This window comes from Lissotriton vulgaris, unplaced genomic scaffold, assembly GCF_964263255.1.
Source record: "Lissotriton vulgaris unplaced genomic scaffold, aLisVul1.2 SCAFFOLD_978, whole genome shotgun sequence".
NCBI classification, from domain to species: Eukaryota; Metazoa; Chordata; class Amphibia; order Caudata; family Salamandridae; genus Lissotriton; species Lissotriton vulgaris.
The window spans coordinates 237,100-251,046 of NW_028241592.1; positions in this window are offsets into that span (position 1 = coordinate 237,100).

Genomic DNA, 13,947 nt, shown 5'->3' on the forward strand with positions numbered 1-13,947 from the left:
TCTCAATTTAGTAGTAGTAAAGTTAGGACTCCTAACTTTAGGATGCCTAAATGCCTTCTGTGAATACCGAAAGTCTTAAAATTAGGATTTTTCTCTATTTAGTAGTAGTAAAGTTAGGACTACTAACTTTACTACTACTAAATTGAGAAAAATCGTGACTTTGAACATTGTCCCCTCTGCTTTCAGATCTTCACCACTTCAGATCCACCCTTGGATCCACCGGACACTTCTCCTTCACATCGCCTGCAGCATCTTCAGCTTCAAGCGCCAAGTACCTGCGTGTCAAAACCTGGCGCCACTTCGACCCTGTGCACCCACTTCCTGTGGGTGAGGTAACATTGCAAAGCCGGTGTCCCTACACTGGTACACACCTCTAGGGTCTGTGTCTTAAGTTTTGTTCCTCTAGGTTCAGCGGAAGTGCCCTTAAACTAACTTTGTACTTTTTACGCACCATAGACTTTGCATTGGAAAGTGCGTGCACTTTGAACACTGCACCCGAGTCCCGTGGGCCTTTTCCGACTTAATCACTGCCAGTCTCGAATAGCTCCAGCGATTCCCAAGGCCCTAGGCCTGTTCACTTTCCTCCTGGTATCTCTTATACCACTTTCTTAGTATATGGTTTAGGTGGCCCCTAGGGCTCATCCATATTGTGCAACTTTTGTGTATTTTAAACTGTCTTGTGATTTAACGCTTGTGCTTCTGTGCTCATAAAGAGTCCAGGGGATTTTAATAGTTAATAAATCAATATATATTTTCAATATATATCTGTGTGGTGTCCCTTTCATTTGGTATTCAAGGGGGTTGTGTATGGTATAACAGCTGGCTTCACATGCCTTTCAGAGTTTAGCCTAAGACTGCTTTGTCCACGTTACCACTAGGATAACTGGTCTACAAGGTTGAATTACAACCATCATCATAAGGGTTGCTTGGCATGGTACAAAGTGATCACTAGAACTAGTGAGCATTATATACCAGGCCAACTTCTCACAAGTGGACTAAGTGATGTGTTAAGGGATCAATTTAGAAGCAGAGAGAGATCCAAGAAATGCAGTCACAGTCAGAGAAAAAGGCAAGGGATACTGTATCTATGTGGTTGTAGTTGTCCTGTTGGAAGTGGTAAGTAAGTTGCCTGCAGAAAAAAAATCCTCTTATTAGCGGCACTCCTCCATTGCAGCCGACGCTTTGTCCATCGATGTTGGTCACCAGAAGACACCCTGTCCACTGCCTGCCTGATGCTGAATTGTGGCTCGCTACTGTGAAGCCTGACTCCATCCTTTTTTCCCCATTACAGAGACTGAAACCCGGCCTGTAATTATTCAACGAAAAACAGGAAGTGATATAATATTACAACACCACTGATAAATAAATATAAGGTATGTAGGCTGTGGAGTGCAAAAAGTCACAATTTGATTTTCCTAGTAGACAGTACAATATTTTTGAAAGTGCGTACTCTGTCTGAGTCACCATTTGAAGGATAAATAAGTATGGGCAAATTAATGTAGCGGATCTTTACCCTCAAGCTAGGTGTACTGTAAAGTGTTTTTTAGAACAAAATTAGATCTTCCTAGCAGTGCTCCCACCCAGACCCTTACTAAAGCCAGTCGCTAAAATGTAGAAGACCCCCAATCAAATCTCAAAAAACGAGGCCTAGCAGAAAACTGGTGACAAAACTTACTTTGAAAGTAACAGTAGGCCGAAGTACCCCCTTCCTAATTACCCCTTACCCACCGTGGATTGCATTCAAACCACTTGCAAGCAACCAAGCAAAAGTAGCCATAGCCAGCATCGCTCCAAGACTCGAAATCCCCCCACTCCAACACATGCAATAGAAATACTGCTAACCCTAACGAACCCTAAGTTAAGAATAGTGGCAAAGGCTTTCTTTAACTATGCCAAATCCCCCCTTTCCCACCATGGATTTTCTTCAAATGACTTGCAACCAAAATTACACATTCTCACGAGTGCTCTAAGACCCCAGAACTCAGTTGCAAAACTCTAGAACACCCCGAAACACATGCAATCCTGCTGCTAGGGCTAACCCTAACGAACCCTAAGTTACAAAAAGTGCCAAAAGGCTTTTCCGCCTGGATTTTGTCCCAACCACTTCTACCCGGTATTAGACCTTCCCAGGAATGCCCCAAGACCCGCCAACCCACCCGCCAAGAAGCATAACACCCCCAAACAGGCCAAAAGCAAAATCTCATACTTGCAATATTTCTCGGCCTTCGGTCCAAACGCGCTGCGTAGCTAGGCCATAAGTCGGGGTTGCCACGACGGATTTCCTGAAAAGCAAATGCAATCAAGATTAGAGTGTCCCAGCAGTGCTCCCAGACCCCGAAACTCACCCACAAACACCAGGAAGCCCCCCAAACAGGCCCCCGAAAAGGCCACATTGAGCAAAATGTCAGAAATAGCCAAAAAAAAATCGGCCTGGATTTTGTCCCAACCACTTCTACCCGGTATTAGACCTTCCCAGGAATGCCCCAAGACCCGCCAACCCACCCGCCAAGAAGCATAACACCCCCAAACAGGCCAAAAGCAAAATCTCATACTTGCAATATTTCTCGGCCTTCGGTCCAAACGCGCTGCGTAGCTAGGCCATAAGTCGGGGTTGCCACAACGGTTTTCCTGAAAAGCAAATGCAATCAAGATTAGAGTGTACCAGCAGTGCTCCCAGACCACGAAACTCACCCGCAAACACCAGGAAGCCCCCCTAAGAGCACCTCAAAGGCAAGCAAGTCATCAAAAACACAAATAATTTTCCGCCTGGGATTTGGTCCAAAACACTTTTATCCGGTATTAGAGCTTCCCAGCAATGGCCCCAGAGCCGTCAACTCACCTGCAAAGAGGTACAACAACACCCCCACAAGTGCTGAGTCTTTCTTCATTGGGCGTAAACCAGCCCTCTGGTTTGATGGAAATAGGAGTCTGGAGGAGGAGGATAGAGGAGCATGTTCTTCTGAAATTGTGAACCTGAGGAATGCAGACTGCGGCAACTTCAAATCAATTAGCAAACCAGTGAAGACAGTTCTGCTGATGGGCTTGATTTTGTGATTATATGATTAAAGTTTGTAATATATTAACTGTGCACAACAAAGAAAGACAGACAGACAGGAATAAAAGTGAATAGGGACGAAAAAGAAAGTTATTGATTCGTTGTCTCATTTTCAGGGCTCGGTATCACGGTCCAGGAATAAGAATAAGGCTTCGTCATCATACTCTGCGAATTCAGGCAGGGTGAGCTCAGTGTCACCTGACAGAGTAGAAATTCCCTCATCTATGTTGCTGGCCACCTCCTCTTCATCCGGCACGCTTTCTCGTACTTTGAAATCTGGTGGTATGAGGTGCCGATTCATCTTGATCATTGTTAACCTCTCCACATTTTTGGGCGAGAGGCGGCTCCGTTTGGGAGTTACAATGCCACCAGCAGCACTGAAAACCCGTTCAGAAGACACGCTTGCGAGTGGGCAAGACAAGTAGTTTAAAGCCAGGTTGGTGAGCTGTGGCCACAGTTCTTTTTTCCCATGCCAATACGCCAATGGGTCAGAATTAACATAGACCTCTGTTGAGTCATTCAGATAGTCCTTCACCATCGACTCAAGGTCCTCTTCCAAGGTTCCTCCACTTTGCTTAGCTCTTGCTGTGCCTCTGACCTTTTGAGAACCAAACCCACGCAGAGCTAGCCAATCCTCTTCAGCCTCCAATGTTTCTGTTGTGTCTCGTGCAGATGATCCGGTTGAAGGTGTCTTTAACGGCTGAGAGGTCACTTGTGCCACAGCCACAGGTGCAGAAGTGGATTGTTTTGACTGGGGATGGCCTGCTGATGTACTGCCATTTCCTTCAATTTTCAGCCGTTCTGTTTCAAACTTCTTGGCTGACAAGGCTAGCCAACGTTTGTACTTTGGAACATGTTCATCATCAAAAGGAAAGAATGCTTGGCCTGCCAGCGCCTTTTTGTAGCGTGGATCCATAATAGTAGCACAAATGTAATGCTGTTCTGAGTGGATCTTTTTAAGACGTTCATCACCTTGTAGGAGCTCTAATAATTGCTCAGCCAGAAGCAAAGAGTCTTGGTTTTTGTCATCTTTTTCAAACACAGAACACACCTCCTTCAGTTGGTCCTCCAGCATGTACAACAATGGGATAGCTTTTCCCAAATTAGAGTCCTCCTTGCTGACTGCACGCGTGAAGAACTCAAAAGGACGAAGCATGCGTGTCAGGCCTTGAACTATGTTCCATTGCGGCCCACCCATCCTCAGCTACTCTGTACCCTCTGTAAGGAAATATTGATCGAGTTCCATATACTGCTCATACAGACGCTCAAGCATGTAGAAGGTTGAGTTCCAACGTCTTACCACCTCCTGGATGAGTGCTTTCACTGGCATTTTACGTTGATATAGCAGGCTCCTCAGCTGCTTCCGGGCCTTAAAAGAATGGCTGAAATGCTTGCACATTTTTCGGCAGGTGTCCAATACACTGTACGCTGCACTGGCTTTATTAGCCAAGAATTTTCGGACAACCAGGTTTATACAGTGCGCCAAACACGGCACTCTGAAATAGTAACCGTCCCTCATGGCCTTAACTATATTGGCGCCATTGTCCGTGGAAACATAACCAACCTGGCGTTTTAGTGGGGACAGCCAGTTAAGGACCTTTGTGTTAAAGACATCCAAAATGTTTTCTGCTGTGTGACGTTTCTCCAAACCAAACATGGCTAGTGTTGCATGTTTCCGAGCAGCTTTAAAAACAATGTCCGTGTCAACACCTGCGTTTAGCTTTGCTTTAGCCCCTGAAAAAGAGACCCAGTGTGCAGTGATGCACATGTAATCAGCGCCTGCGCCACTGGTCCACATGTCTGTTGTCAGATGTATAGTGTGAACAGCACTCTTCTGCAAAGCTGCCCCAATCACCTTCAGAACATCTTCATGTAGTGCTGGAACCGCAACTCGGGCAAAATAGAACCGGCTAGGAACCTTCCATTTAGGGCAGAGCGCTGCCACTAATTCTAGAAAACCAACCCCTTCTACAAAAGAAAAAGGGAGAAGGTCCAGAGCTAGCATTTTAGCCAGCTTAGTGTTATACAGACGCGTCATTGGGTGGTTGCGTTCATATTGCGCTTCTGTAAACAACATCTTTTTAATGTTGCCCTGGACCAAGGATTTACGGGATGATGATGATCTCTTCGACCCAGTTACGCTCGCTGATGTACTTTTCCGCATTGATGTCTCACTCTCTCCCACACTCTTAGTGTGGCTCACATGGGGTGTGCTGCTGACAGGGGTACAGATAGGGGAATTACCTGGAGACGTTCCGCTGCTGTTTTGGACCCATTGGCAGTGCTATCTGCACCTTCGTGACCCTGCAGCCTGCTGTGCTCCCTGAGCTCCCGCCTCCCGCCGCCTGACCCCTGCTACATCTCGGGGCGAGGCCGCCGAGCGGAGTCCAGGGAGGAGAGAAAACTACATCTCCCAAGAGCCTACAGGACGCTACTCGCGTCAATTGCGCGCCAGGAGGCGCATACATCAACAGTCACCCCGGTCGAGTGGGGGAATTACCTGGAGACGTTCCGCTGCTGTTTTGGACCCATTGGCAGTGCTATCTGCACCTTCGTGACCCTGCAGCCTGCTGTGCTCCCTGAGCTCCCGCCTCCCGCCGCCTGACCCCTGCTACATCTCGGGGCGAGGCCGCCGAGCGGAGTCCAGGGAGGAGAGAAAACTACATCTCCCAAGAGCCTACAGGACGCTACTCACGTCAATTGCGCGCCAGGAGGCGCATAAATCAACAGTCACCCCGGTCGAGTGGGGGAATTACCTGGAGACGTTCCGCTGCTGTTTTGGACCCATTGGCAGTGCTATCTGCACCTTCGTGACCCTGCAGCCTGCTGTGCTCCCTGAGCTCCCGCCTCCCGCCGCCTGACCCCTGCTACATCTCGGGGCGAGGCCGCCGAGCGGAGTCCAGGGAGGAGAGAAAACTACATCTCCCAAGAGCCTACAGGACGCTACTCGCGTCAATTGCGCGCCAGGAGGCGCATAAATCAACAGTCACCCCGGTCGAGTGGGGGAATTACCTGGAGACGTTCCGCTGCTGTTTTGGACCCATTGGCAGTGCTATCTGCACCTTCGTGACCCTGCAGCCTGCTGTGCTCCCTGAGCTCCCGCCTCCCGCCGCCTGACCCCTGCTACATCTCGGGGCGAGGCCGCCGAGCGGAGTCCAGGGAGGAGAGAAAACTACATCTCCCAAGAGCCTACAGGACGCTACTCACGTCAATTGCGCGCCAGGAGGCGCATAAATCAACAGTCACCCCGGTCGAGTGGGGGAATTACCTGGAGACGTTCCGCTGCTGTTTTGGACCCATTGGCAGTGCTATCTGCACCTTCGTGACCCTGCAGCCTGCTGTGCTCCCTGAGCTCCCGCCTCCCGCCGCCTGACCCCTGCTACATCTCGGGGCGAGGCCGCCGAGCGGAGTCCAGGGAGGAGAGAAAACTACATCTCCCAAGAGCCTACAGGACGCTACTCGCGTCAATTGCGCGCCAGGAGGCGCATAAATCAACAGTCACCCCCGTCTCGCGGGACGCCGGGCGAAGCCCGGGCCAAGGGCGGGCCCGTTTTAGCCCGTTCTAGACCGTGAGAGACTGGACTGGGCCACCCCCCTTTCCCTCATCATTCACATCTACCAGCGGTAAGGCGAAAAATCTATATATTCATATTGTACCCGGGCAATCATTGCTATATTTACCATCAGGGCACTGCTGCTCACATTTGACTGTCCACTATGTCGAGGCAAAAAACACCAGCCACTCCAGCCAATACAATGGACAATTATCTGGTCCAGGTAGTGGCAAAAATCAACAATCATCGGAGGTCCTCCTTGGGACTTATGGATTCGCCACCTTGTGCCCAAATTAATCAATCAGGGGTATTCCAGTCTGCCTGTGATGAAATCATTACCGCCGACCCGATTGAGGACCCTAATGATTACTCAACAATGAATGTATCCATGGCTTCTATTGTCCACCAACCAGATCCGCTTGTGGATCTGATTATCTTAGAAGAGCCAAGTAAATCTGATGCAACTGTGGAGTTAGACCCAGAGAGCAATACCCCTCCCACTCCCGTCCCTGCTCCAAGAGCCAAAAAAGGGACTACCAAGGCACCACCTAGAAGAGGTGGACTACGCTCGTGTAAGAACAAACCTGTAACCCCACCTAGAAGAACAAAGAAAAGGGTGGAAGAAGGGATAAGGGAGGAAAAGTATGAAAGCGCAGACGGGGAGGATACCCTTTTAAATAAGCTCATGGGCATACTAGAGTCCAAACTATCAGGGTTAATGAAACCCCTCATATCGAAAGTAGACCAACTAGCTAATAAAGTTAATAAGCTAGAGACCATCTTAAGGAAAACCAATGAGGGGGTGGGGGAAATATCAAATTTAATTACAACTAAATTTGAACACATAGAAGCTGCTGGGAAAACGCTCGGGGGGAACATGAATGTAGGCCCACAAGTTCCATCTGAACAAATCCAACAAGTCAACTCTAGGCATGGTGACACATCTGATACGGCTCTAATCTTAAATCCAGCACAAACAGTAGGCAACACTACCTCTGAGATTTCCAACCTAGAAATCGACCCTGTTGAACTAATTGTCGAAGCCTCCCCCTTGATCCTAGTACTTGCTAACACACCGCCGCTGAAAACAGGACAGATTGAGTCTTCAGATTCCCTAAGAAATAAGGCTCTCCAGTGGCTAAGTAACAACATGCATATATCACCCTGGGGTAAAGAAAGACTATCTGATGATCTGCTTACAGCAAGAAGGGTTAAGTGGATAGGCACCAAGGCAAAGAAATTTCCAGGGGATTGTGTGGTTCTGAATTTTAAGGGCCCTGAGGTATTGCCTGATGTCCTAAGGAATATCTTCCCTCCACAACATAGAACAGCAGAAATAGTTCCACTGACACTGGATTTCTTCTATAGCAGAAGAGGTCTAGTAGCTAAACCTAGCATACTAAGAACAAAGTGGACAGTTGTGGGAAATAGAAGGGCCAGGACTAACCCAGTATGTGAGTGGGGGCTAAACTTAGACAACCACTACTCCACGTTGACCGATCTAAACGAATGTGATTGACTCGTATGTGCCACCCTTATTCCCCCTGAAATCCAGCTGGACCAAGGAAATGTCAAGATCCCCATCACAGACGAGCCTCCATCAGATATATTGTCTCTGGCCTCTAATGTATCCTTTACCCTGGCTCCAGAGGAAGTAAATCGAGTTCCAATCGAACCAAAAAGTGCACTAGAGGCAATTGAGAAGCCACCATCATTGAGTGGAGCCTTAGCCCGAGACATAGGTCGTGTTGAAACAATAAATATCCCTGATGTCGAACAGACTCCCCACCAAATAGCCACACCGCCACTATCTATCATTCCTTGGAATATAGCTGGAATCGCAAATAAGCTAAATATCCCAGACTGGGTCGACTTTATCGACCAGTACGATATTATCATGCTGCAAGAAACGTGGTCGCTTACACCAATCTTCCGGCAAGGGTATTTGAACTTTTACGTCCCAGCTACAAGAAATCGAGTGGGTCGTCCCTCTGGGGGCCTGCTAACTTGGGTACGGCAAACTTTGAATTGCTCGGTTAAGCAAAGGTCTATACCCTCTAATGACATTCTAGCACTTGACATTAGCTGGCAAAATGGCCAACAAGTATACCTGTTTAATCTTTATTCCAGGGGAGTTGCTAGGGGTAAACCATCAGAGACCTTAACGACCCTCGAGTATCAAATTGAAATGCTACCAGTGTCTCCCCATATAATAACAGGCGGGGATTTTAACACTACCTTTGAACCTTTGGGCGAAGAAGATAGGATCCTGGCCGAAGATGAGGATACTAAGTGGAGAATCCCTCAACTAGATATCCCAGTAGTTAGAAAATGGAGCACAGTAGCTATCCAATTGAAAAGTTTTTGTCTTTCCAGAGGGCTTAGAGCAGTAAATGATCGGGCCCTGTCAGATTCAATGGGGAAAAATACTTTTGACAATGGCCGATCGGCCAGTAGAATAGATTACATACTTCTTGATGTTAGGGCCTAGGATAAATTGGTAGACATGGAAGTGAAGGACAAAATAGAAAGCGATCACAATCCCTTGTGCCTGACACTCCATCCCTACCATGAAACACCCGACCAGTCAAGAGGGGATCAATTGGTTACGCAAGACCTTGTAATCTCAAATAACCTTCGCCATTTGAAGTGGAGTATGCTCCTAGAAGATACTGCCAAAATAGAGATTCTAAAAGGAATAGTGGTGGACGAAGTCTCTAAGATAAAGTCCCATTGTGGGATGACTGGCTTTATAGACTATATGATGGCCGCTCATGAGAAACTGTTTTCCAAAATTCAAAGCTTTTTTGTTAAAACAGTAGCCTCAAACAAAAAGAAAAGGGTCCCAGAGATTAGAGGGTGGTATGATAAGAGCTGCAGGGAAGCTCGAGATAATCTCAGCAGGGAACTAAGATTAGGAAGTGCAGAAACAGTAAGGCTGGCGAGAAACCAGTACAGACAGGCGCAAAAAATAGCAAAGAAGTGTTGGGACGAGGACTGTTGGCGAGAACTCAAGGAGGCGTGTGCCTCCAAAGACTCAAAGCGCTTCTGGGCCACAGTAAAATGGGCAAAGGGTGGCATAGCACTCCAGCCTACTAACCATGTCCCGAAAAACAACTGGGTAGAATACTTCCAGCCACAGTATGCCCGTAATCCCATGCTTAACAATCACTGCCCTCCTCCACAAGTTCACTACAAATCACCTATATTTGCTGAAAGGGATGTGAGTATTGTATTGGATTGTGTAGCAGGGGGAAAAGCCCCAGGCATGGATGGAATTCCGGCTGATATCTTTCTATCGGATCGAAAGTCCTGGTGTAGCTACTTTGCAATGCTGGCTAACGCGGTAGCTATGGGAGGGAAAGTGCCTGCATCTTGGAAGGGTGCTGAAATCATTCCCATATATAAGAAAGGTGATCGATCCCTGGCAAAAAATTATAGACCCATTAGCTTGATCGACACAGCACAAAAACTAATGGGCAGATTAGTCCAAAACAAACTGCAGCAATGGATTGACGAAAAAAATATTTTGTCACCTTATCAAGCTGGGTTTCGTCCCTTAACGAGTAGCGTTGACCAAGTCCTCCACTTCTTAACCATCTACTGGAGAAACGTTACTCTAAAGAAGGGGACATTGTATGCAGTCTTTGTGGACCTAAAAGCCGCTTTCGACTTGGTCCCCAGAGAAAAACTCTGGCAGACCTTGGCGGACGTAGGCCTAAGCCAGGAATTGCTTACACTCCTTGTTCGCCTACACGAGAATAATTTTGCAAGGATAAGGTGGGGCAAACAGGGAGAAGTAACTGATCCCTTTCCGGTTGAACGTGGGGTGAGACAAGGGTGTGTCCTAGCGCCAACTCTCTTTTCCATTTATATAAATGGCATTGTTGAACATCTAGAGAAGATTGCTAGTGACGCCCCAGTAATTGCTGGCTCTCGTGTACCAGTCCTCATGTTTGCGGATGGTGTGTTCTGTGATGGGAGGGGCCTTGAATTGAATACCACCAAAACAAAATTCATGTGCCTTAACCAGCAGTCCACCTTCAAAGGAGTAATAAAATACAAAGGTACACCCCTAGAAAGAGTGGATTCCTTCTCTTACCTAGGCATCACTTTACAAGAAAACATGAGCTGGAAACAACATATTACCACTACCTTATTAAAGTTCAGGCAGCTAGCAGGTGCAATTAGCCTAAAACATCGCACCTCGCTGACAAAGCCAGTAAACTGTGTGCTGGAAATGTACTCTATGAAAGTCCTGGGGGCTTGTTTATATGGCTCTGAACTCTGGGGGTTTTCTAATTTAAGAGAACTGGGCCGAGCTGAAAACAGGTTTTTACGAGGGATTGTGATGGTCCCCCAAAGCACACCGACTATCCCGTTAAAACTAGATCTGGGAAGAAAATGTATAGAGGACATAGCAAGGCTACGCCCTCTTTTATATTGGAGACGAATTATGGTGACCCCAGAATTGAGCCACTATGCAGCGGCATTGACGGATGTCATTAAATTTGACCGCTTCCATAGTATTCCATGGTTAAGGGAGCTTCGGGGACTCCTTATAAAATTGAAACTGGATTATCTATGGGACACCAAAGATGTAACCTGCTTCCCTACGAAGGCAAAGTTAAAAGACTTATATTGGGAAATGGTTTATTTTTCAATGTTTTGTGACAGTGCAAACTCAAATTTAACATCCCGCTTCTTCAATGTAAAAATGTACCCTTTTTGCGAATCTTTCTGGGACATTATTGAAAACCCCCATGATAGAAAACTTTATTTTCAATTCCGCATAGGTACACTCCCGCTGAATGCGTTTAAGAAACATTGGACCCCGGCATGGGATGAACATTGTCACCATTGTAATGAGCAAATTGAACACATTTCCCACTTCCTGTTCTGTTGTTCACTGTACTCGTCCCCCAGACGTAAATGGTTAAAACCTGTGTGCTCAAGCTTGGGAACCCGCAGCCAATCTGAAGCCCTCAGGATACTTGAAACAGATTGTTCCACATTGCTTGTGGTCGGGGTAGCAACATTTCTTGCTTTTGGTCATGGTTAATTCGTACCCGATCCTTAATGGCAATTGCATCATAATGAAATAATGCATATTTTTATTTTTATTTTTGCACTGTGCCATATGGATTATTGTATTTTACTCTATAGAAAATCTATTTTTAATGAATTGTGATAATTTGATGTATTTCGATGTATTTTATAATCTGGCACTTATTCGACATCTCATGTTTAATATGTATTTTTAGCAGTATCTTTTATATGTAGTATTTATTGTATTAGGGTTAGGTGAATGCTTTTATGACAAATGTCGAATAAAGCTTTAAAATGAAAATGGGTACTGGGTGTAAGTGAAGTGTTTGAATCGTCTTCTTCCTCCTCGTCATCATCAGATGAAAAATCAACGTTTTCATTACGTGCAATTCTGGCTTGCATAAACGCCTCTAGGTGCGGAAGCCATTGGACAGGGTGCGCTCTCTTAAGATGACCTCTCTGGCCTCCGGTACCATAGTTAGAACCAAGCTTACCACGACCAACTCGAACCTTACAAAGGCTACAAATGGCTACGTTTTCCATTTTTGGGCAAACACTAAAGAAGTCCCAAACTGGAGACTTGAAATGTCTTTGGGGGCCGGAGGAGGCGGCGATACTGGTGGTGGTGGTCCTGCTGCTAATGCCAGATGAAGTGGAGGATGTGGATTGCCGAACTTCAGTACGTTTTGCACTTTCACCACCACGAATTGAGGTCGAGGACGAGGTGGGTACCTTCTTGCGAGGAAGAAATATGGAAGCGGTAGGTTTTGGTGTACTACTTAACTCCAAATCTAATGATTCCATTTCCATTGCCTCCTCGCCGACATCATCATCACGCTCAGCAGCTTCTCGGGATAGGGTCAAAATGTCTCTTTGCTGCATGCCCGGTGGGGCTGCAGTGACCTTTGTGATGACTGGCTCGTCGTCATCGTGAGAGGCTTCATCACCAGCAGTATCTGTCACTTCTTGTTGAGCCTCATCACACTCCATAGGTTTGAGTTTTTGAACAACCTTCCTTTTACGCTTAGGTACCTGTGTCAGATCATGGTGTGCCTCACTGTCAGACCGCAGTTGTGGTTCCCAAGACAGATCACTTGCATCAGAACGAGGTGGGCTTGAAGAAGATGTAGACACCCCCCTTGATCTTTTCCTTGCTAGGGATGTGGAAGACAATGAATGATCATCAGGAGGAGTGGCTTCCAATGATACCTCGGCTTCATTGTCGATTTCCTGATGTGCCCCTACTTCGGGAGGAACAACTATTGTGGGCACTTGTGAACCTCCATGCACCTTTGCTTGCGCATCTCCTTTTGCTGCCTCTCCTTCCACATGTACTTGGGCGTGTACTTGCACATGGTGTTGTTGTTGCGGCTGTGGTTGTTCAACACTTGTCAGATGAGTTACAACAACCTGTGTTGATTCAGGGACATTGCTGCTACTTTCTTGCGATGAGCCAACATCACTGGTCGATGGTGATTGGAGAAGCACACTGACTGCCTCTGAAGCACTCAAGGGCTTTGACTTAAGTTGGCGTGGTGGTGGAGGCACTGAACCCAATGGAGCAGGGGTGCTGCTCCCAGCTTGGTCCCCAGCAGATCCTGCTGCTGCAGGCGTACTTTTTTTTTTTCTCCCAAAAAACGTGGCGGGTGGCACATAAGCCTCCTTGGTAACTTGCTTCTTCTGCTCCTTACTAGCAACTTTCTTGCTAAAGGAGCTACGGAGACCTTTCTTTGGGGCCATCTTCTTCAGAGCAGGTCAGACAGCAGGCCGCAGTTGCACGAATTGTAGAGTTGTCTGAGGCCAGACGTGACGTCGCGTGACGTAATGCTGCACACACACACCGCTGCAGGACTTCTTCCTGGCACTGGTGGTTCTCTTGAGTCTTGTGCACCTTAAAAAAATGGAAGACAGAGGAACATCAGTTCAGTTATACAGCACAAAAAAATCGAAAAACACTGCAAAATCAGCACAATCCCAATCCATCCATGCCCTCCATAATGTTTAAATTCAAGACAACCCACAGAAAGACTAGGCCCATGCAAGACTCACTACCCCTGGGCATAAATAAAGGTTGAAAAGTAGGCAAAATGGTTGGAGGCCTAACAACAAAGCCTGTATTCAAAATGGCCACTTGCCTGCCAGCACATGGCCAGTGCCTGTAGCTGCACTCAAAATGGCCACCAGCCACATGGCCTGTCCCTCCCCATGAACACCCCCAAAAATCGAAAAACACTGCAAAATCAGCACAATCCCATTCCATCCATGCCCTCCATGATGTTTAAGTTCAAG